This window comes from Pongo pygmaeus, chromosome 15, assembly GCF_028885625.2.
Source record: "Pongo pygmaeus isolate AG05252 chromosome 15, NHGRI_mPonPyg2-v2.0_pri, whole genome shotgun sequence".
NCBI classification, from domain to species: domain Eukaryota; kingdom Metazoa; phylum Chordata; class Mammalia; order Primates; family Hominidae; genus Pongo; species Pongo pygmaeus.
The window spans coordinates 90,071,561-90,097,336 of NC_072388.2; the positions used below are offsets into that span (position 1 = coordinate 90,071,561).

Below are 25,776 nucleotides of genomic sequence, written 5' to 3' on the forward strand. Positions count from 1 at the left end.
GGGCTCAAGTGATCCTCTCACCTCAGCTACCCTAGCAGCTGAGACAATGCGTGTATACCACCATACCTAGCTAATTTTTTTTTTTCCAGTAGAGATGAGGTCTCACAACATTGCTTAGGCTAGAATCCAACTCCTGAGCTCAAACAATCTTTCCTCTTTAGCCTCCCAAATGCTGGGATTACAGGCATGAGCCACCATGCCCAACATACGTACCACATTTTCTTTATCTAATCCACCAATGATGGGCACCCACACTAATTCCATGTCTCTGCTATTGTGAATAGTACTGTGATGAACATACAAGTGCATGTGTCTATTGTGATATTCATTTAGGCATATACTCAGTAATGGGATTGCTGGATCAAATGGTAGTTCTAAGTTTTTTCAGCTTTCCACAGTGGCTGAACTAATTTACATTCTCATCAACTGTGTGTAAGTGTTCCCTTTTCTGTGCAGCCTCACCAGCATCTGCTATTTTTTTACTTTCTAATAAAAGCCATTCTGACTGGTGTGAGATGGTATCTGTGGTTTTGATTTGCCTTTCTCTGATGATTAGCGATGTTGAGCATTTTTTCATGTTTGTTGGCCACTTGTATGTCTTCCTTTGAGAAGCGTCTGTTCATGTCTTTTGCCCACTTTTTAATGGGGTTATTTGTTGTTTGCTTGTTGAATTGTTTAAGTTCTTTATAGATTCTGGATATTAGGCCTTTGTCAGATACATAGTTGCAAATATTTTCTCCCATTGAGTATGCTGTTTACTCTGCTGGTAGTTTCTTCTGCTGTGCAGAAATTCTGCAGTTTAATTAGATCCCATTTGTCAATTTTTGTTTTTCTTGCAATTGCTTTTTCAGGACTTAGGAATTCTTTCCAAAGGCCGAGGTATTTCCTGGGTTTTCTTCTAGGATTTTTATAGTTTGAGGTCTTACATTTAAATCTTTAATCCATCTTGAGTTAACTTTTATATATGGTGAAAGGTAGGGGTCCAGTTTCATGCTTCTGCATATGGCTAGCCAGTTATCCCAGCACCATTTCTTGAATAGGAAGACCTTTCCCCACTGCTTGGTTTTTTTTCCACTTTGCCAAAGATCAGATGGCTGTAGGTGAGAGGCTGTATTTCTGGGTTCTCCATGCTGTTCTATTGGTCTATGTGTCTGTTTTTGTAAAAATGGTAGATTATTTGCAGCTCCACAGTCTTAAAAAAAATTCTGAGAGGCTTCATACCAGACTTTGTACACAGGAGGTTTTATCACTCATAATTATCTGCATTATATTACAGTAACATATTACCCCAAAATTTCTGTGGCTTAATACAATAGTTCACTTCTCTCTCATTCTGCATGGCCAGTGTGGCTTGTCTAGGGTTCTGTTACATGTCTTCTTCACTACAGAACCTATGTTTAAAGAGAAGCTGACATCTAGAGTACCGCCAGTTGATGAAGTAGTGGAAATAAAGCTTTGAAAGGAGTTACACTGACAGTTAAATACACCAGCCCTGAAGTCTTACATGTAACCTCTGCTCAATTTCATTGGCAAGAACTGATCACCTAACCACAAATGGGCCTATCCTGTGTCAGATGGAGAGCCAGAATTTCCACCATAGAAGCTATATCTTAAACCTAAAATGTTCCTAAACATTTCTGTTAGCTGCAGTAATGTACTTAGCATATAAAAGCATATAAAAACTACAATGACTCAACATTAAAATCAAACATATCAAGTTCTAATGAAATTCAAATGACACGCAGTAAGACCTGTCAAATAAATGTAATATTTTATTTGGCCAAATGATGAAGACTAAAATGCTTTAATTAGAGTTCCCAGAAAACAAAGTTAGCTATTGCCAAAATGAGCTATTGCCAACTTTAAATTTTGAAAGATGACTGTATCCATAACACCCTTACAAAGAAAATTTGTGTGTTTTTTTTTTTTAGACAAGAGTCTTGCACTGGAGTGTAATGGCATAATCAGGGTTCACTGCCACCTCGACCTCCCAGGCTCAAGCAACCCTTTCACCTCAGCCTCCAGAGTAGCGGGGACTACAGGCTTGCGCCACCACACCTGGATAATTTTTTACTATTTGTAGAGGCAAGGTCTTCCTACATTGCCCAGGCTGGTCTCAAATCCTGGGCTCAAGCACTCCTCCCAAAGTGTTGGGATTACAGGCATGAGCCACCATGCCCAGCCTTAAATGATTTTTTCTTTTTTTTTTTTTGAGACAGAGTCTCACTCTGTCGCCCAGGCTGGAGTGCAGAGGTGTGATCTCAGCTCACTGCAAGCTCCGACTCCCGGGTTCACGCCATTCTCCTGTCTCAGCCTCCCGAGCAACTGGGACTACAGGTGCCCGCCACCGCGCCCTGCTAATTTTTTGTATTTTTAGTAGAGTCGGGGTTTCACCATGTTAACCAGCATGGTCTCAATCTCCTGACCTCATGATCTGCCCGCCTCTGCCTCCCAAAGTGCTGGGATTACAGATGCGAGCCACCACATCCGGCCTATTTTTAATAAAGAGAATCGCTAATATACACGCACATGGGTTTACTTTATATACATAGAGGTATTTATCTTCATATAGCCCTAGATGTCATTAATTACCTGTTTACTTAGCACAAATACATCTGAAGTAATATATCTGAAGCAGTAGTAAACACAAAGAAAAATATCTATTTAATTTTTTATTTATAGTAGTTATTACTTTGGGTCACATCTCTGGAAGTAAAAAGGCAAGTTTTAAAGTATCTATAATATCTGGATGATAGCATATTGATAAATATAAACATTAAAAAATTCAAGGACATCCATAGAGAAAGACAACGAACCACAAAAAATGACTTATTCTTTCTTTGTTGTGTGCCCATAAAAGGGAATTTTAAACTCACTAAAAATGACATAAAAATTCAATGTTACTTTCCCACTATTTGCTTTATTATTGTCTTCCATTTTCTAAAACTTTTTAAAAATGTGAGTGAAAACATACTACCTTTTAAAAAGCTTACACTTTACTAAACTGTCCCTATTTATGATATTAAAATTGACTGAAAATAATGAAAGAATAAAAAGCAAATAAGCAATAGCTAACCAAAGGACATATCTACAAAGATACCTTAATTAAAAAAATAAAACCCAGAGTATACTTTAAAATTTTCATTCTACAAATATTTAACAAGTTCACATTGCATGTAGGCACTGTGCAGAGAGCTATCTAAAACGGTAGTGGCTTAGAGTCTCATTGCATAGGACCCATTTACTAGCTACAACGTATACATTCTCAAGCAAGTTACTTAACCTCTGTGCCTCTCTGCACCCTCATCTGTAAAATAAGACTACTGATGGTACTGGCCTTATAGGATTTGTTGTGGAGATAAGAAGACTTAAAATACAATTTAAAAATCTTAGGAAAGTAAATGCCTGACACAAACCAGACATTGTAAGGATTAAATAAGATAATAAATGTACACCATTTAGAATGGTGCCAAGTATATAATAATTATACAACATATGTACATTATATTGCTATAATTCACTAAAAGGAAGTCACTTATTGACTTCCAATTTTAAAATGGTAAAAACATTTCCATACCCCCAAACATAAAGGTAAACAAGAAACAGAAACACATTCAATAACCCACAAAGACATTTATAACCCTAAGCTAAAATGCATGAGGATAGAAAACATTTGAAAGAAACGTAAATGACTCAGCAGAATGGGAAAAGGTCAAGTTAAAATGCCTGCAGAGGAAACTGTTCATGTGAGCAAGCTAAATCACCCCCAGAGAACCCCAAAAGGCTCCAAATTATAGAAGCACCGGTAACCACCAAAGGCTGAGGGCTGGGGAGGGCAAGATAAAGAATGCAAACAGGGGAAATGTCTGAAATGGATTTAAGGAGTTTTATTCCCCAAGTCCTCACACTCGTAACACTTAGGATTAATAATTTCCCGGGAGAAGAACCAGATTTGTGGTCACTGGGTATAGAGAGAAGCAAGGATGAGGTAAGAACGGAAAATGCAGAATAATATATAAGTCTACAAATGTGCCGTTGGTTTCAGAAAGCAGAGAGCCAGGCTAATGTTCCCCAAGAAGTCCAGAGGATCCTTTTATGGAAAAATGAACAAACTTGGGTAGAAGTTGTTGATATTGACATATGGAGCTCCCAGTGAAAAACTATATCATGTAAGCCTCCAACCAGCAAGACAGAGTTTCTAGCCAGCATTTTGGTGTCTTATTCACATTAACAGTCAAAGATCACCAGACAATTGAGAGAAATCCCTAACATGCAAGACACCAAAATAAACAGGAAAAAAGAAAAGGAAGTTCAGAAGAAAGAGAGGCAACCCAGGGTACTAGGAAAATAACTTCATAAAAAGTATAATTATCCTTAAGGAGGTATATAGTTCAACCATAAAATAGAAAAAGAGAGCAATTAAGAAGAAATAAAACAAAAAATCAAGCTCTTAGAAAATTTTTAAATCTGTACAGGGGGAGCCTATTAAAGGTCTAGATAATAAAGTTAAAGAAAGAGACCAAATGTAAAGTAAAGATGCAAGGAGATAAACAACAGGAGATTAAAAAAATTTAAAAACACAGAATAATCTTGGAAATCCAGTATCTAAGAGAATTTTAGAAAAAGGGGACAGAAGAACCCAGAGGAGGACTAATTCAAAAGATATTCCCAGAACTAAAGGAGTTTTAATGGGCACACTCAGTGCTTAGCAAATAAATTTTAAAATATAAATGTAAAATTCCAAAATTCCAAACCAGGGATAAAGAGAGGATCCTAAAATCTTCCAGAGATTTCAAAAAATAGGTCACATATAAACCACTGGAAATGAGAATGGCATCAAACTTCTCATCAGCATCATTAGAAGCTAGAAGACAATGGGATAATGCCTTCAAAATCCCAAGTAACAATTCAATCTGCAACTTTACACCAAGCAAACCTGTCACAAATATAAGAACATAATGAAGACATTTTAATATCTGAAAAAGCTTTTCCAAAAAAAATCTCCTATGCAAGCTTTCTCAGTAATCTACTGGAAGATGCGCCACAGATATAATACTAAAAAAGAGGACAGCCATTGGATCCAGGAAACAGGATTAAGCACATAATTCCCAGGATGATAGTGAAGGAAAATCCCATTATGACAGTTACGCAAAGTTGAGAAAGAAACCAATCCAGAATGGAAGAGACGGAACACAGTTCCAGAAAGGACTGTCTTTAAGAAAAAAAGAACTCATGGGTTATCTAACCTACAGAAAATCATAATGAAAAGTATTTTACAAAGCTGTTAAAACATGTAGAAACACTTAAGAGACTCAAAGAAAGCTAAGTGAATGAAAAGACTGGGGTAATTTAACTCTGGGAAAAACAACCAAAAAAAACTTCTTTAAGGAAGGAAAAAAAAACATAAAACACTTGGCCCTGCAATGAATATTTATATAGCCATTAAAAACTGAATGTAGATTCAACCAAAATTATAATATAACTTCATTAAGTAGACAGGCAGGGAAATAAAAGAGGTCTAAAATTGATGACTCAAGAGTTTTAAAATGCCACTTGAAATTGGTAGAAAATATTAGAAAAAAGTAGAAACTGGGAATAAAATCCCTCTTGTACTATTTGACTAAGTATTTATATGGATTGTTTTAATAAAAATTTTAAAATTAAACAAAGAATATTTATTGAGTACTCTTTGTGGGCGACATTATAGGCAGGTCCACTTAAACACCATTCTCACCTACCTTCTCCCCTTGGGAAGCTCATATCTGATTTCATAGCCTCCCTTGCAGAATGATGGCCATGTGATACCACATGACCAAAAATTCAACATACAGAAAAGTCTAGTGAAGAGGATTTCAAAACCGACATATAAAGAAAATGCTTCACAAATTGAAACTGTTTTCCTCTTCTCCAATATTCTTTTGTGAATGTGAATAATTAGCTTTTGAGGACAAAACCTAAAACACACTTAAGCCTGCCAGAGCAGAAAGAGTCTAGGTTCTTAGGGGCTTGGGCTTCCTGGCTCCAGACTCCCTGTTACGCAAGGTTTTTAAAAATCCTATCTAGTTAAGCCACCGTAGTTGAGTTTTCTCTTACTTGCAGCTAAATGCACACAGTTACTATGATAGACACTGGGAAACAAAGATGATGAAACAGTTCCTCCCCACAAAGCACACTATCTGCTAGAGTAAACAGAATCAATTAAAAAAAAAACTATAAAACCTAACTATGCACTACAGCCAAAATGTGGTGCTGCATGAATTCCAAAGAGGCAGGGGCAGCACATCTAGTTGAAACATCAGAGATAGCTTCATGCTTGATGGCTATGGGTCCTGAAGAACTGAGTGAGTTTTAACAGGAATACATATTCCACATCAAAGAAACAACATAAGCAAACATGCAGGGAAAAGACAGAACACTTTCAAGAAAAGCAAGTCTTCTGAGTCGACAAAGAACTGCTACACAGAATTCATAGAAAAAAAAAGAAAAATCATACAACAGAAAAATAGGAAAAAGACATAAGCACTTCACAAAAGAAATCTAAACAGCCAATAAACATATGAAAAATGTTCAACCTTGGCCGGGCGCGGTGGCTCACACCTGTAATGCCAGCACTTTGGGAGGCTGAGGTGGGCAGATCGAGGTCAGGAGATAGAGACCAGGAGATCGAGACCATCCTAGCTAACATGGTGAAACTCCGTCTCTACTAAAAATACAAAAACAATTAGCTGGACGTGGTGGTAGGCACCTGTAGACCCAGCTACTCGGGAGGCTGAGGCAGGAGAATGGTGTGAACCTGGGAGGTGGAGCTTGCAGTTAGCCGACATTGGGGCGCCACTGCACTCCAGCCTGGCAGACAGAGCGAGACTCTGTCTCAAAAAAAAAAAAAAAGAAAAAAAAGAAAAATGTTCAACCTCACTAATAATAAGGAAAATGTAAATTTAAAATCACAATAAGATGACAGTAAGATTCATCCCTACCAGATTGGCAAAGATTTTTTTTCAATGTGACAATAAGAACTATCGGGCCGGGCACTGTGGCTCACAGCTGGCTCAGGCCGAGGCGGGCAGATCACTTGAGGTCATGAGTTCAAGACCAGCCTGGCCAACATGGCAAAACCCTGTCTCTACTAAAAATACAAAAAGTTAGCTGGGTGTGGTGGTGCATGGCTTTAATCCCAGCTACTCGGGAGGCTGAGGCAGGAGAATCACTTGAAACCGGGAGGCAGAGTTTGCAATGAGCCGAGATCACGCCACTGCACTCCAGCCTGGGCAACAAAGCAAGACTGTCTCAAAAATAAAATAAAAATAAAAACTGTTGGAGAGAATGAAGAACAACCAGATTACTTACACAGTACTGTTAAGAGTATAAATTAATAAAACTATTTTGAGATAAAATCAGAATTATCTAGTACAGGTGAAGATGTGTATACCTCCATGACCACTAGAGTATTTGACTTGTAGGCATGTATCTGAAAGAAACTCTTATACATTTGTACCAGGAGAGATGAAACAAAAAATGTTTACAGCAATATTGTTTTTAATAGGGAAAAAGAAAAACAACTCAAATGTTCATTGACAGTAAAGTAGATCAATTATAGTCTTCATACACATAAGTTTAAATCTATGATAGTGAATACAATACACCTAACACACAACAATGTAGATAAATCCAAGAACATAAGGCTATGCTGTATGCAGCATAAAGAATTCTTTTTAGGCCAGGCGTAGTGGTTCATGCCTGTATTCTCAACACTTTGAGAGGCTGAGGCAGGCAGATCACCTGAGCCGAGGCGTTCGAGACCAGCCTGGGCAACATAGCAAAACCCTTACATAAAAATACAAAAAAATTTGCTGGGCACAGTGATATACATCTGTAGTCCCAGCTACTTGGGAGGCTGAGGCAAGAGAATAGCTTGAACCTGGGAGGCAGAGGTTGCAGTGAGCCAAGATCACACCATTGCACTCCAGCCCGGGAGACAGGAGTAAAAACCCTGTCTCAAAAAAAAAAAAAAAAAAAAAAAAGATAAATTTGATCCCAAAATATTCATATTATTCATAGCTGTCTGAGGTGATGAGAGGTGAAGCCAGCTGGACTTCCTGGGTCGAGTGGGGTCTAGCTAGAGGATTGTAAACGCACCAATCAGCGCTCTGTGTCTAGCTAAAGGATTGTAAACGCACCAATCAGCACTCTGTAAAATGGACCAATCAGTACTCTGTAAAATGGACCAATCAGTATGACATGGGCAGCGACAAATAAGGGAACAAAAGCCAGCCACCCCAGCCAGCAGTGGCAACCTGCTCGGGTCCCCTTTCATGCTGTGGAAGCTTTGTTCTTTCACTCTTCACAATAAATCTTGCTGCTGCGCACTCTTTGGGTACGCACCACCTTTAAGAGGTGTAACACTCACCACGAGGTCCGTGGCTTCATTTTTGAAGTCAGCGAGACCAAGAACCCACCAGCAGGAATAAATTTCGGACACAGTGACATTCATTAACTGTTCCTCTATTCTGCTTTAAGTCAATCCATTTAATGGGCACATAGTATGTACCACAAAAATGAAAAAAAAAAACAGTTTGCTGGTTTAGAGGTGTTCACAATTTGATGGGGGGAGGGGAGACAAATATATAATTACAATGCAATATAACAAATGTAATTAGGGAGAGGTAAGGTAGTTAGAACACAAGGAAACAACATCTGAGCGTGGAAACTGGAAAGCTATATGGAAAGACCTCAAAGGAAAGATGATAATTTGAGCTAAGCCTTTAAAAGTACACAGAAACTTCTGGATGTGGGCATCAATGAAGTCTGCCTTATTTCAAATCTCCCCACTCACCCTTAAAAAAAAAAAAAGACCATAAAACCAACAAATAAGACTGCATATGAACCACGCTATACTAGTACCAGGAGACAGAATATTACAATCTTCAAATTACCTGTCATAGAAAAATAGACCAAATTCCAACAGAGCTGCTGCTACGGCAAGTCTAAAGGTTTGGAGACAGGAAGGGAGGCTTATGGGACACTAAAAATGAGTAGAGGGGGCATGGACTTAGACAAAGCAAGACAAAATCATCCCCCAGAAAGAGTCCAGCCGCAAAAGCCAAAATATTATACATAGGTCAGGACGTGGGTGCTTTAAAGCACCAGCCAGGAAACAGGTGTGATAGTTAGCCTTGGAGAAGCACAGCTTGTGAGGGCAAACCAGATAGAGAAGGATAGGTACATTTGGAAACACTGCAGTAAAGGGAAAGAAAGAAACAGAGGAAAAACAGAAAGGATCCAACAGAAACGAAGGAGAAACAAGATATACCAAACCCATCTCCTCCCCCAACATCATCTATAAAAGCTACTGCACAGGAGGGGGCTATGGAATGTTTTAAGTAGAGAATGAAGAGATACACCCAAAAAAGCCAAACAGAGACATAGAAAACTGTTTAAAAAGAAAATCAGAAAATGCTAATCAAAGCATTTCAGCTGATGAAACCCTCACCCTCCAAAAAACAAAACAAAACAAAACCCCAAAGCTGAAGAATATGGTAATACAACACTCCAAATTGAATTAGGTATCTTCAAGCAAGCACTTAGGGTATGAAAAAAAAAAAAAAAAATCCTGAAGCAGAAATACAAAAACTAAGAACAGAAATGAGCAAACAAACAAAAAAGAAAGAAACGAAATAAGTTGACAGGACTCAAAAAAGAAACAGAAAAAAGTACACAGACATTTTCAAAATAGACTGTGCGGGGTGCAACTCCCCACAGTGAAGCACAGGAAAAGGAAAAGAATTTATTGACAAATGGATGGGCATGTGCATGGCCCAGTTTGTATACTGGTGAACTATAACCAACCTGTATGGACAGTTAAGAAGCTCCAGACCACTGAGGACTTGGAAAGACAAGCTAACTAAGGCCTACTGATTTCATCTTCAAAGGTCGGAAGACAGTATAATGAAGGAAGAAGAGAGTATGTTTTGGTTCAGTTGAACTCAGTTTAGAACTAAACTCTACCATTTACTAAAGCTGTGCTGATCAAGTATTTTTTACCACTCTAAGTCCTTTATTTGTACTCTGTAATGGGATGGATGGGTGGGTGGGTGGGTGGATGAATAGGAAGGCAGGTAGACAAACAGATCCATGCACACAAATAACAAATGTACTTGTATGAGCCTGGGTTCTTCCCCAAAGCAGCACATCAGAAAACGACATTTACATGCAGATAATTTAGCTGGAAGGTGAAGTAAAGGACCAAGGAACGTGAAACTGGAAAGGAGCACATGCCAATAAAAAGCTACCTTTATCGAGGTCACTGCTGTGGGTAACGGGAGCTCAATTTTGCCAGGATTCCCTAAGGAACCATTAGAGTGCTCTCAGAATTGTCAATTGTCTGTGCAAGGACAAGGAAAAGCATTTCCCTACTGGCTCCTGCCCCCTCTAGTTCAGGGTTGCTCAAGGGGAGCATTAACTTCCTAGCACTTCCAGGCTGCACATGCCTGTATGCTCTCTCACCTGTACCTTCTGCTGGGTGGACAATGGAGACGCCTTGGAGTAGAAAGGAAAAGATGCACAGTGAGCATGCTCAAGACAAAACACTGTTGGGATAACATGAGTCAAAGCTTGCATAAGGGAGTTTGAAGATGATGTCAAATGGTGCTTAAGAGAGAGCTAACAGAATACAGCTTGAATCCCCTCCTGCCTTTGGTCACTGAGTCTTCAAGGAGAAGCTACTACCTAATGGGGACAGGAAAGAACTTATCTTGAACTCAAGGGATATAGTGGAATCTTTTTTATTGCTTCCATGCCTGGTAAATAATTCTAAACAGGCACTGGAAACAACCACAGCCCAACAACAGCAAGGCAAGAGAAGATCCCCCAGAGATGAAGGTCTGAATCATACAAGTCAACTAACATCCTAGTTGGCTGTCATCTTTCTTGCACCATGACCTATCCTAGTCACTGCCCCAAATCTCTGTGGATAAAGACACCCTGAATGCCACTGTGGCCCATTATGGTAATTACATCCACCCTAGCCCTAATGGTATCACCATCTGGCCTCTGCCATTCCAAAATCCTATCATTGCTATGGATACTAGGGAACACAGCTCCATGGAAGCATCTCCTATCAACTCCAGCCTGTGTCCCCTCACCAGTGCATTCTTAATTACCTTGGTGAATGAAGTGTTTTCTTTGGACCTTCCTAAGAAGCATGGTCAGATAGTGTGTTCTCCAGTCTCATATAGTAAATCCATTCTAAAACTCTCTCTTCTCTGTGAGTTCTGATCTCAATATACTCTGCCAAAGCAGTTCTTGCATATTTATCTAATGTACTGTAGGTCATATTCATGTCCAAGCTTCAAGAAACCATCCCACCAGTGTATCCTAGGACCAAGTTATTAGGATGTCAAATCCTGAGTTACGAATAGCGTTCCCATGTTAATAAATTCTCCCTTATTCATCCTTATTATTCCGCCAGCCCACTCCAGGCAAGACCTGCAAGATCCACCTCCCTAAATGTTCCTTCTGTTCCTACTGGTACATATTAGCCAGGTCCTGGGATTAGTTGCTTGAGTATTTTCTCCCAGAATAAGAACAACATCCCTGATTAGGCTATACTGAGATTGTGTCTAGCTATTGTTCTGGAGGAAATAGGGGTGAGAGATGGGACAGAGCTTAAGGAGAACAAGTATCACCTTGTAAGAAATCCATCTCTATGTGATCTCTGCCTAGTTTCCAAACAAGGAAAAGTTATTCTCTCTAACAAGATGTTGATCCTGCCTATCCAGAGGACTCAGGAAAATTCAGGAGTTCAAGATTCTCAGGTCATCCACTTAGAAGTCTCCTTGTGAGATTTCATCAGGGTCCTACTCTTCCCATGTTAGGGTTGGACTTTGGCCCTGAACACCTGTCAAGGGTGTATGAGAGGTAGGACCACTATGAATTATATACAGTAAGAGACTTATATAGGAGTTTGGCCTCACACAGGTGTGGGAGTTGGTTAAAGAGTCTGTATAAGACTGCTTCCACATCTGGAATTGGAAAGGAAAGACTAATACAAAATAGGAAAGAGCAAGAATAGACTGGAATCCCAAAGAAAATCTGGAACCCATGAGGACAAACAAGAGTCCATGTCTGTCTCTCTCCACCTTCAGGCTTCCAACCTCAACGATTCAGATAATCTGCAGAAAAGCTGTACACACTGGCCCAGAATTGCCAGAAGCTGATGGCAGTGATGCAACAAGAGCTGAAGGAGCCGCAGACCTGGCTACTGCTCCAAACCAACAATATGACACAGCAGATTAGCAATCACGTGTGGGAGCTACAACAGTGCCTAGTACCAGCACCAATCTTTAGCCATAAAATATATCCAGCTGCTGCTGCTTCACTTCTGTCTTCCAAATCTCACTCAAAATGTCTCATGGCCAGTGCTAATCCAGAGCCTAGAAGGGAGTTCTGGGAAACATAATTCCAGTTTAGCCCAGTTGACACAGTACAAACCCACCACAGAAGGTATACAGCTCTTTCACCCTTATGATTAAATCTTCAGCCTGATTTTTAGCATAATCTGTCCTATAGTCACAAGCAATGGGGATCTTTCCAAATGCTGCCATAGGCCCTCTTTTCACAGTGTACCCTGCATTGATAACTGGCTGATCTCTTGTCCTCAAGGTTTCAAAAGCTAAAAGAGGTCCATTAACTCAAAGTCCTTATTAATTTCCACCATCCCCATACCATTCAAGTCCTAGAGCTATCAATTAACCCAACTCTTCGCCTTCCATTCAATTCTAGTCCCAATCCCCTGAAGGTAAGAGTCTTATTAACTGTGCTGCGATGCATGCAGGGGGCTATTAGTATCCACTACCACCAGCAATGGGGTCCTTGTTGCAGTCTCACCAGTGAGTCATCCACTCTGAGATCCCAGTGGATATCGTCAATTTCTGGAACCACGGTAGATACTAAATGTCTTAGCCTGGATTCATGAAAGCGATTTGGAAGGTAATCCCAATTAGAAGTGAGGAGGAATTGAGAGTGAAATCGAGAATAAAGAAAAACCAATACAAAAATGCATTACCAACTCAATCTGATCCAGATCCTTTGAGGAACATATAGAATGCCCCTCAGAATTTTCTACTCTCGGATCAATACAAATAAGCATTTATTTTCAGCTCTCATACTCCATTAGTTGAAGGTTGCCCCAGTGGGACATTAAGGTCCTTACGTTTCTGAGATGCACATTTATGCTTCCTGAGCCAGTTCCCACCAGAGAACTAAGCCTTGGAGGAGTCAAAAGCCTGGGATGGAAAGTAAACAATGTGCAGCAATATGTGCTTGAAACCAGGTGCCATCACCTTGCAGTGAGCTGAAGCCCAAACAGAACTGTTTGTCACAGCCCATAGCCACAGCTTGACTCCAGAGTAAGGCAGATAGAAGGATGAGGTTGTGCACCACAGGTGTCAAATACAATACCCATCACATAGGTGTGCTGTGAAAATTAAGTAAGATAGGCAAAATCTTGGAAGAGGCCTGACACATAAAGCTAAATAAATGATAGCTATTATCATTAGATTAGACACTGAACTTAGCCTATGGTAATGGCAATGATGAGCAAGAAACAAATAAAGGAGGTATTAATATTTCAGAGTTATAACTGACACAATTAGGAGAGTAAGTTGGTGGGTGGGGAGAATGTGAGAGAGAGGAAGAAGTCTGGATGTTTCTAACTAGAGTCTTGGCAGAATAGTGAATGGCATGCCACTAAATAAAACATGGGGCCGGGTGCGGTGGTGCACGCCTGTAATCCCAACACTTTGGGAGGCTGAGGCGGGCAGATCACTTGAGGTCAAGAGTTTGAGACCAGCCTGGAACCAATATGGAGAAACCCCATTTCTACTAAAAATGCAAAAATTAGTGGGTGTGGTGACGCATGCCTGTAATCCCAGCTACTTGGGAGGCTGAGGCCGGAGAATCGCTTGAACCCGAGAGGTGGAGGTTCCAGTGAGCCGACATCATGCCACTGCACTCCGGCCTGGGCAAGAAGAGCGAAAGTCCACCTCTAAAATTAAATTAAATTAAATTAAATTAAAAAATAAAACATGGAAAGCTGGAAGAAAAAGTATTATTAACCTCAGAGTCTAAGATGCCTGTGGACTATCCAAATGTTTTGTGTTTAGTGGGCTGCTAGAAGTGATAAGAAACTCAAGAAAGGGTCTTGAAAACCTGAAAGAGATGTAGGCTGAAAATAGGGCCTGGATACTAGTTCAAGCAATGATAACATTTGCTCTCCCAGGAAGAATGCATACAGTTACAAAAAAAACAGGGCTGACAATGGAGTACCAATATTTAAGGCGCAAGCAGAGATAGCAGCCAATGAAAGGAGATGAGGCAGTCACTGATTGAGAAGAACCAGGTAGAAGAGCGCAGTTTGTCACTGGGCAAGGGGAGGAAAGTACCAATATCCAAGCACTGAGTGCTCTACAGAAATTAGGTTAGATTCAAAATGAGACATTTCCACCAGATTAGGAACAGGGAGACATTAGTAACTTTAGTGAAAGCAGTGTCAGTGGAGTGCTTGAGATGGAAGCCTGATCTTCCAGCACATCCAGTGAATGGGGCATAAAGAAGTAGAAACAGCTGGTATCAACTGCTCTTGCAAAAACTAGTGGAAGGAGGGATAATAGAAATAACTAGAGGCGACAGAGAATTTTTTTTTCTTTTTTCTTTTTACAAAAAGACTCAAATGTGTTTGTGGGAAGGAGAACTTGAGGATCAGGAAAAGGGGAGAACAACATGGAGTAAAGTCTCTGAGGAAGCAGAAGATTTCAAAAACAGGTGCAAAGCACAATCTGACTCAATCATCCTTATTTAATAGGCTTGGATTTGCTTTTAATATGCCAACTAGGAAATACGTATTTAGTCTCTCGTTTACTGGGACAACCTCATAAAGTTGTGAAATAACTTTTTTTCATTTCCCTTGTCTTTTTTACTCAACATCACAAAACATAAGCTTCTTAGACTAATTTAGCTTCAGTCAAAAGGTGACAATTGTATGCAGAGAGAAAAAAATCTTTTTCTGCTATTTGAGATTTTTTTTTCTTTTTGTCAGGCGGAAACAAATTATTTATAAAGCAATTTACCAGATAAGCTCTAATTTAGGGGTTGCCCAGTATAGTATTGACAGCACATACATAACTCTGAAATCTAAAATCTTTAACTCCTGTCTACAGGGTCCAATTAGCCCAAGTCTAGGGCATACATAAGAACTTAAAAATAAGCTAAATAGCTAGCACATTCAAGTCCTTTTAACTGCCAGGTGCTAAACTATTCTGAAGCTGTTTAGATTTGTGGTTGGGCCTCAAACCATGTCTCTGGACAGCATTCTGCTGGAGGCAGAACAAAGTTATATTTAATATCTGTGTACTTTAAAACAATGCTGCCCACTTTTCTCTTATTGTCGGGTCACTTACCTTGAAGACTCACTGTACTTCTGGTGTATAAAACGGCAGTGTTTACATATCCAACTGATTTTGGAATTACATGATTGAGCCAGTATGAAAGCTGAGTCAATAAGAAAACAAATGCTTATAAAGCAGTAACAAACAGGCTTTTTTTTTCCCAATATGTGTACCAAATAAATTTAACTTAGAAGAACTAAACTAAATATAAAACACTTCAAAAAGGAGAAAGAGAACATTAAGCTTACTAAGAATTCTGGCATGATCCAGAGAACACATTCAGGGAAATGACCTCTGTGGAAAGCACAGAAGCATTTCAATGGTTATGCCTGAAAACCTCTTTCAGTAAGTTGTTCTATAACATTCTATAAACTTTCATCTTATAGCATATACATTTTGTGTCAACTTTCTGTGTTTTTCCATATCTAAGAATTTTTTTGGCTGGGCACAGTGGCTCACGCCTGTAATCCCAGCACTTTGGGAGGCCGAGGTGGGTGGATCACGAGGTCAGGAGTTCAAGACCAGCCTGGCCAAGATGCTGAAACCTGTTTTCTACTAAAAATACAAAAAAAAAATTAGCTGGGCGTGGTGGCACGCGCCTGTAATCCCAGCTATTCCGGAGGCTGAGGCAGAGAATTTCTTAAACCTGGGAGGCAGAGGTTGCAGTGAGCTGAGATTGCACCACCGCGCTCCAGCCTGGGCACACAGTGAGACTCCATCTAAAAAAAAAAAAAACAAAAGAATTGTTTTGAAGACCAGAATCACAATTTTTAAAAAACAATGATGCTATTTTTCTCTTTTTGGATAAAGAATTGCCTTTTCTTCATAATTTGAGAAGAAAAAGAATCATGCTCGAAACTCAAAACTCCCATATCTTCCTGCCACCAAATCTACAAATGCACCTGTATCCTCTCCCTCTTCCTTCCCATTAAATAATAAAAGCAAGTCTTTCATCGGACCTCCTAACCCCCCAGGTGCACAACATCCCATCCCCCTTCTCAGGGACCATGACACCATTGTCTATCCCATCTTGTATAGTTTTAATAGCTATGAAACTGTAGTACTAGGCTAGGTCCGACCTAGTAATACTTAAGCATGCTCTACCATCACTCATCTTAAAACAAGGACACAACAAACACTTCCTGAACCCCATATAGCTCTCTGGCTAAGTCCCTCTCTTTAATATCCTCCAGAACCAAGTCTCTCAAAAGTTATCTTTACTTGCATTCACTCCTCAATCCATTCCAATCTGGCTTCTCCCACCAAATCTCCACCAAAATTTTCTTGATGAGGTCATTAGGTGGTCAGTCAAACTGATCCCCTGCCACCCCCTAAAGCATCTTTTCTCCTTAGCTTCCAAACACCACAACTTTCCTAGGTTTTCTCCTAGTTTTTCTTCTGGCTGTTCCTCCTTTGTATCATTTCTTAGCAACTCTTTTTCTATCAATTCCTTAAATTTTGGGAGTTTTTCAGGACTCAATTCTGAGTCTTCTTCCTCTCCACTCTAAAACCTCTCCTAAGATGACCTAACCTACTACCTTGGCTTTAAATGTCATCTAATGGTCAATGATGCTAGGATTTTTATCTGCAACCCAGACCTCTTTACAAGCTCCTGACCCATATCCTAGTGATCCCACTAAGCACAAAGCTTTAGATGGGCCTTGTGGCCAAACTGCTTCAGTTTCACAACTGATTCTTCTACTTCCTTCTTGAGTAACCCTGAACAAGCTGGTGAGCACACTAAGACTCAGTTTTCCTATATGTAGATTGGAAGAATAATAATAATACTTCTCACTTCATTGGGTTGCTGTTTAGGTTAAATGAGTTGATGAAAGCACCTACTATCTAGCACATTATCTATGATTACTATTACCATAGATGTCCATCAGAATATGTCAAAGGCATCTCAAACTTACTTTCATAGGTACAAAACTGGATCCTATCTTTTCTGCCCACCCCGATATGCATTTCCCCTGGTTCACTATCTTCTGTGAATTCTAAGGAGGAATTCTTAGATGGCCCCAATGACCCTAGCCTTTGTATAATCTCCTCCCCTTGAGTAAGTGAATATTACGAAATCTCACACTTATGATAAAGGGATTTTGCAGATGTAATTATGGTCCTAAATCAACTGACCTTACGATAAGAAAATTACCCAAGTAGGCTGGGCGCAGTGGCTCACGCCTGTAATACCAGCACTTTCGGCGGCCAAAGAGGGTGGATCACCTGAGGTCAGAAGTTCAAGATCAGCCTGGCCAATATGGTGAAACCCTATCTCTACTAAAAATACAAAAATTAGCTGGGCATGGTGGTGGGCACTTGTAATCCCAGCTACTTGGGAAGCTCAGGCAGGAGAATCGCTTGAACCCGGGAGGTGGAGTCTGCAGTGACTCGAGATCGCGCCATTGCACTCTGGCCTGGGCGACAAGAGTAAAACGAAAGAGAGAAAGAGATGGTGGGAGAGAGGGGGAGAGACGGGGAGAGGGGGGAGAGAGGGGGAGAGAGGGGGAGAGAGGGGGAGAGAGAGGGAGAGGGAGGGAAGGAGGGGGAGGAAGAGGGAGGGAGGGAGGGGGAGGAAGAGGGACGGAGGGGGGGGAGGGAGAGGGAGGGAAGGAGGGGGAGAGAGGGAGAGGGAGGGAGGGAGGGGGAGAGAGGGAGAGGGAGGGAGGGAGGGGGAGAGAGGGAGAGAGAGAGGGAGAGAGAGAGAGGGAGAGAGAGGGGGAGAGAGGGAGAGAGAGAGGGAGAGAGAGAGAGAGGGAGAGAGAGGGAGAGAGAGAGAAAGAGAGACAGAGAGAAAGAAAAAAGAAAGAAAGAAAGAAAGAAAAGAAAGAAAGAATAAATTACCCAAGTAGGCCTAACCTAATTACATGAGTCCCTTTAAATCTGGACCCAGAGGTCAGACAGAAGGCAGTTTAGAAGTCAGAGAGTTAAAGTATGGAAGGATTTGACACACTTTTACTGGATTAAAGATGGAAGAGCCAGGCTGGGTGCAGTGGCTCACGCCTGTAATTCCAGCACTTCTGGAGGCCAAGGCGGGCGAATCATGAGGTCAGCAGTTCGAGACCAGCCTGGCCAAAATGGTGAAACCCCGTCTGTAGTAAAACTATATAAAAATTAGCCAGGTGTGGTGGCAGGCGCCTGTAATCCCAGCTACTCGGGAAGCTGAGGCAGGAGAATCGCTTGAACTCAGGAGGCAGAGGTTGCAGTGAGCCGAGACCGCACCATTGCACTCCAGCCTGGGCAACAGAGCGAGACTTCGTCTCAAAAAAAAAAAAAAAAATAGAAGAGCCAAATGAGAAGAATGAAGATAACCCCCGGCTAACAGCCAGCAAGGAAACTGGAACCTTGGGGAACAAATACAGGAACTGAATTCCACCAACAAAAATGAGTTTCGAAGTAGATTTTTACCCACAGCCTCCAGACAAGAACTCAGTCTGGCTAACACAATAATTTAGGCCTCATAAGGATTTATAATCCACTAAACTGATAGCTAATAAATGGATACTATTACAAGCCACTACATTTGTGGTAATTTGTTATGCAGCAATAGAAAATAATTACACCATCTCAATAAACAGCATCTTCAAACACACATTTGTTCCAGCCACAAAACCCCATGTCAATACAATACCAAGTTCTGCTGATTCTTTTTTTTTTTTTTTTTGAGATGGGGTCTTGCTCAGTCACCCAGGCTGCAGTGCAATCAATGGCGTGATCTTGGCTCACTGCAACCTCTGCGTCCCAGGTTCAAGCGATTCTCCCACTCAGCTTCCTGAGTAACTGGGATTACAGGCACCTGCCATCATGCCCGGCTAATTTTTGTATTTTTAGTAGAGATGGGGTTTCGCCATGTTGGCCAGGCTGGTCTCAAATCTCTGACCTCAGGTGATCTGCCTGCCTTGGCCTCCCAAAGTGCTGGGATTGCAGGCGTGAGCCACCGCACCTGGCCTTTGCTGATTCTTATTTCCTAAGTGAATCTCAAACACATTCACAATTGTTAATCTCAATTGTTACCTATTCTAAACCTTTATATTCCATTTGAACTTCCACAGTCGTTTCCTACCTGGTTTCCCTTCATATAATCTCTATACCCACTCTCCTCACAGAAATAGGAGTCATCTTGTTACAAAGCAAAACTAATCTCATCATTCTTCAACTGGAAATCTTTCAATGGCTTCACATCGCACTCAATGTCTAAACTCTAGAAACCCCTGCATGAAATGGCCCTGGCTCCCTTCTCAGCCCCATTTCCTGTGACTCTCCTGCTTGAATGTCACACTCAAGCCAGACACCTTCCTTCCAGTAACTCCAGTGTGCCAAGCCATTTCCCACTATGTTGGAAGACCATCTGTGTTGCTTCCTTTGACAGAAAGGCTTTGTCCCCCCGCTCTTCACCCCACAATAGCCAGGGCCTCAGCTTTAACACGACTGCTTCCCAGAAGCTTGTCATCATCCCTTTTGGGTTCTCTCACAGAACTCTGTACTTCTTAACTGAGTTCATCATAATCGCAATCATAGGGTTAGTTATTTAGTGATTATGTATTTAAGGTCTCTCTCTTAGGTATTATACAATAAGCGTGGCAGCCAGGTCTAATATGCTCCCTACTAAAACCCAGCATCTAGTGCAGTGCCAGACACACAGTAGGAATTCAATAAACCCTTATGGGTGAATAAAACTGACTGTTTTGCCCAACTTATACGAGACAAAATTGGGTCAAAGTTATGAGTTTGATATGCATATGGCCCCATTATGTTTGTTCTATTTTAGCCTTAATTATGATGCTTCAATACACACAAGTAACATTAGTATAAAGGTAAAAAACACAGGTAAAATCATGGGAGTGGGCTAGTGCAAACCTACCGCTAAGACTCTGTTCATGCTGTGTTCATGCAGCATCATATTTAGATAGAAAGTGTGACACTATCCTTATTACACATCTTAAATATTTCCTTTAGAAAAAACACATAATCTCACTTCAGATTATTATGATGTGATTAGAAGAGAGAGTGCTTCAGTTGACTGATTTTCCAGGTAATGATGGAGAATTCTACTTATATAGAAAACCGCATGGTACAAAGACAGACCTGTGTATGATTCTCCACCCTTTTACCGCTAGCATTCTTTTAAGTATGCCCCATTTTATTGTTTATCATTACGTATTTTTTAAAATTAGAAGTGCTTCTAATTAATCAGAGACCTTACTACTACTCTTTTTCAAAGAAATATAAAAATAGCATGAACACCATATGACAAAGATTTTATTTAAGAAGCAAAACAGGCCCGGCATGGTGGTTTATGCCTGTAATCACAGTACTTCTCTGGGAGGCCGAGGCAGGTGGATCACTTGAGCTCAGGAGGTTGAGGCTGTAGTGAGCTGTGATCACGTCACTGCACTACACTACAGCCTGGGCAACAGAACAAGACCCTGTCTCCAAAAAAAAAAAAAGAAGAAGCAAAACACTGGACATATGGACATAAAGTCAAATATCTTCCCATATTTTCCCTACTACTTATGTTTATATATAAATGTACTTATTTAATTATATATTTACCTAATCCTTGCCTTGGTCCAGAAAAGACGTAAGGCAAATTACCAGCATTAATTAAACCATAAGAAAATAAGAAGAAAGAACAAGGGCACAAAACACTGCCAGGATAAGATTCAATATGCATGCCAAACCATACTTCTAAGTGGTGTAGGCCTGAGATTTGACGCTTTCTAACCACCAACTTGGGAAGAGGTCTGCTCAGCCACCCACTTCAGAGCATGCCTATGAAAAACAGAACAGCTGGTCAAAAGCAGCACAGCTAGCTAGCCTTGGTGCTGAGATCAGAAAGGAATGTCTTCGTGGAGATTCATTAGAGAAGACACCATTCTACTTCTACAAAGAATGACACTTGTTACCATTTTCCGGCAAAATAGTTGTTTAAATAACTGGCTGCTTCACATTCTGTTATCATCCTTAGTCACCCATATCTTGGGGCAAAATTATCTCCTGGTTAATCCAATCTTAGTAAGTTGTATTCGTTTCCTGTAACTGCAGTAGAAAATTAACGTAAACCTGACGGCTAACTAACACCACAAATTCGTTTTCTTATAGTTCTGGAGATCAAAAGTCTGAAACTGGATCTCATGGAGCTAAAATCAAGGTGACAGCAGAGATGTGTTCCTTTTGGATATTCTAGGTGAAAATCTGTTCCCCTGCTTCTAGAGGCTGTCTGCATTCCTTAGCTCATGGCCTCCCTTCCAGCAATGGCATCACTCTGATCTGTTTCCTCATCATATCTCCTCCTCTTTTTCTCTGCTTCATCTTCACATCACCTTCTCTGACTCTGGTCCTCCTGTCTCCCTCTTATAAGGACTCTTGTGATTTCATTGAGCCCACATGGATTACCCAAAATAATCTCCCCATCTCAGGATACTTAATCACATCTGCAAGGTCTCTTTTGCCATGTAAGACAACATATTTGTGGGTTCCAGGGATTAGGATGTGGGTATCTTGGGGGAGTGGTCATTATTCAGCCTACCACACAAGACTTCATCACTTATTTGCTTGAAGCTACCTAAATTGTAAGAATAGTACTAGGAAAATCTGCATAACAGTAAGAGCCACAAGTGGAAAATTTAAAAAGTTTTTAAAATACAAGAATTAATGATATAATTATTTTAAGCACCAAATTCACTTTCTATATTCCAGAAAATAGGATATACAAAAATATTATTTACGCAGTTTTTGCCAAAAACACACTGACTATATAAAAAGAAGCACACTTACACAAAAACTTGAGTGTGAAATAAAATAACTGCAATACCCCAAGCACTATACTAAAAATCAGGAACTTTACTTCCTCATTCTCCCTGCAGTCACAGGGGAGGATGCCTACTGAATCCTTTTTTAAAAAAGAAAGAAAAAAGTGAGACAGCCAGCTCACTCACAACTTTAGGAGTATATAAAATAGAACTTGTGTGATTTTTGGAGGAATAGCTAGCTACACTTGAACTGAGAGGGACACTGCTAGAAACAAACATAATGAGGCCAAGGTTCTATTTTAGACCCTATTCATCTTCCCTGAAAAACAAGATGAATGTAGGAGTGATCATACCTTTGAGGTGCACAGAGAGATCTGTAAATCATGATGGGAGCTCAAAGGAGATAACTGTGACAACCCCTCCCTCCCACAGCACTTTAGGATTGACATCTCTCAACAGTGTATTTAATTGTGAAGCTTCAACTAACACATGATGTTATTATGTTAGATTTTCCCTAGAGCAGTTTTCACCAAGAATCAGCTTCTTTTTCACAGGGAAGAATTCAATCCTGTCCATCAAACCACTTGTGTCTCCCGGAAGCTGAGGCTTCAGAATATTTCCTTGCTTTGGAGCAGAGGTTAATGTTGGGTCTGATACAGTATTAGACTTAACATCTGAGGCTTTTCCCCGCTACAGACTACAAATACAAACTATACCTGAATCCCCTTTGACAGAAGGGATAAGATGTCACCTTCTTTGCCCCATTAGATCATTTTCTTAATCTCTAAAATTCATGGTAGAAAGTTAAGAAGGGATTTTCTTCTAAGGTCTAGGCACTAGGGAACCAAATTAGAGTACTGTTAATAATCTATTCATATTTTAACCATCCCAATGTATCCTATAAACAAAAGATAGAGCACAAGTTCTTCCTACTCTTCTCAAAGTGAGGAAAATGTGAAAAAAGAGACAAGTACTACAAAAAAAGTACAAACACACACACATATTCAGTTATGTGTTGCTTAACAATGAGAACATGTTCTGAGAAACATCATTAGGAGATTTCATGGTTGCACAAACACCATAGAGTTTACTTACACAAACCTAGACGGTATAGGTTACTACACACCTGCTATATGGTATATAGCCTGTTGTTCCAAGGCTATAAGCCTGTACAGCATGTTACTGTACTGAATACCATAGGCAACTGTAAAACAATTTTAAGTATTTGTGTATCCAACCAGAGAAAAAGTAGTAAAAATACAGTAACGCAATTTCATTGACCACAATCTATATGCAGTCTGCCAGTGACCAAAATGTCATTATGCAGCTCATGAATATATATATTTACACATGTATATTATAAAAAGGAGAGCTGCACTGTACTCATACATAACTACAACTGTCACTGAAATCTTTCAAAGTTTCTTACTGGGCTGCCTATAATCTCAGCACTTTGGGAGGCTGAGGCAGGAGGATCGCTTGAGGCCAGAAGTTCAAGGCCAGCCTGGGCAACATAGCAAGACCCTATCTCTACAAAAAAGAAAAAGAAAATTAGCCAGGCGTGGTGGTATGTGCCTACAGTCCTAGCTACTTGGGAGGCTGAGGCAGAAGGTTCACTTGAGCCCAAGAGTTTGAAGCTGTGGTGAACTATTATCACCACTGTATTCTAGCCTGGGCAACAGAGGAAGACCTTATCTTCAAAAATAACAAAAACAAAACAAAAAAACAAAAACAAAGCATCTTATTGGCTTGTTTTTTGTTTGTTTGTTTTTGGCGCAGTCTGACTCTGTCCCTCAGGCTGGAGTGTAGTGGCGCAATCTCGGCTCACTGCAACTTCCGCCTCCCAGGTTCAAGCAATCCTCTTGCCTGAGCCTCCCAAGTAGCTGGGATTATAGGCATCTGCCACCATGGCTGGCTAATTTTTGTATTTTTAGTAGAGACGGGGTTTCACCATGTTGGCCAGGCTGGTCTCGAACTCCTGACCCCAGGTGATACACCCGCCTCAGCCTCCCAAAGTGCTGGGATTACAGGCGTGAGCCACTGCACCCAGCCGGCTTGCTTTTGTAAGCTATGTTTGTTTAAAAAAATAAAAATTAAAAAAAAAGCAAGTATCTTATTGGAACTAATAGTTATGTTTCTTAAAAGCTAATTACAAATCAAATCATTATTAATGGAACCACATTCAAAAAACAGCAGGGAACTGTTGTTTTTCAACGGATCCAACATGAATCCTTTGGTAAAACAGGATGATCTTTTAAAGTAAATCATAGGGTCAGGTGGCTCATGTCTGTAATTCCAGCCATTTGGGAGGTCGAGGCAGGTGGAGCACGTGAGGTCAGGAGTTTGAGACCAGCCTGGCCAACATGGCGAAACCCCACCTCTACCAAAAAATACAAAAATAAGCTAAGCGTGGTGGTGTGTGGTGGCACGCACTTGCAGTCCCAGCTACTTGGGAGGCTGAGGTGGGAGGATCACTTGAACCCAGGAGGCAGCGGTTGCAGTGAGCTGAGATCACGCCATTGCACTCCAGCCTGAGCGACAGAGTGGGACCCTGTCTAAATAAATAAAAATAAATAAATAAATAAATAAAGTAAATCACTAGCCGGGCATGGTGGCTCATACCTGTAATCTCCACATGTTGGGAGGCAGAGATGGGAAGACTGCTTGAGCCCAAGACTTCAAGACCAGCCTGGGCAACATAGTGAGATCCTGTCTCAATAAAATGAAATTTTAAAATACAACAACAATAAAGTAAATCACCACTCTGGACTTTTTATCATGAAACATCCTTTTATTTTATTTTTTATTTTTTTGAGACAGAGTTTTGCTGTTGTTGCCCAGGCTGGAATGCAATGGTGCGATCGCAGCTCACTGCAACCTCCGCCTCCCGAGTTCAAGCAATTCTCCTGCCTCAGCTTCCAAGTAGCTGGGATTACAGGTGCCCGCCACTGTGCCCAGCCTAAGTTTTTGTATTTTTACTAAAGATGGGGTTTCACCATGTTGGCTAGGCTGGTCTCGAACTCCTGACCTCTGGTCTCGAACTCCTGACCTCAGGTGATCCACCTGCCTCGGCCTCCCAAAGTGCTGGGATTACAGGCGTGAGCCACCGTGTCTGGCCGAAACATCCTTTTATGATTTTTTTTAAAAAAAGCTCACCCAAACCAACTAGGAATAGAAGAGAACTTTGTCAACCTGAGAAAGAACATCTATGAAAAACTCACAGCTAACTTCATACTCAGTCGTAGAAGACTAAAGCCTTCCCCCTAGGATCAGGAAAAGACAAGGAACTAACTTTGTCTATACCAGAATTTCCAAGGAAATGCCACAGAAGAGCCTTAATGCTGGTAAATACTTTGATTATAACTCAGTCCACCACCTTTACTTTCACCTTTACTTTATGAATCAAAAAACTTGGGCTCAGAAAGGCAAAATGACTTATCCCAGGTCATATAGCAAATCAGGGGCTGACTTAGAACTACAGTCCACTCCCTACCTCTGTTAAATCTTTACTTAAGGCCAGATGCAGTGGCTCATGCCTATAATCCCAGCACTTTGGGAGGCCCAGGCAGGTGGATCATCTG

At 40.7% G+C, this 25,776-nt stretch overlaps 1 protein-coding gene across 4 annotated transcripts in view; it reads right to left on the reverse strand.

Annotated features, from left to right (window-relative positions):
• The window catches only part of RPS6KA5 (ribosomal protein S6 kinase A5), a 199,183-nt gene that overhangs the window by 159,373 nt on the left and 14,034 nt on the right, over positions 1–25,776 (reverse strand). The window contains exon 1 of one of the 4 annotated variants that reach the window (XM_054447534.2): positions 15,456–15,490. The exons of the other annotated variants lie outside the window; for them this stretch is intronic. The gene's annotated coding sequence lies outside the window, so the exon portion shown is untranslated. Of the gene's footprint in view, positions 1–15,455; positions 15,491–25,776 lie in introns of those variants that run through there. 4 annotated transcript variants of the gene reach the window in all.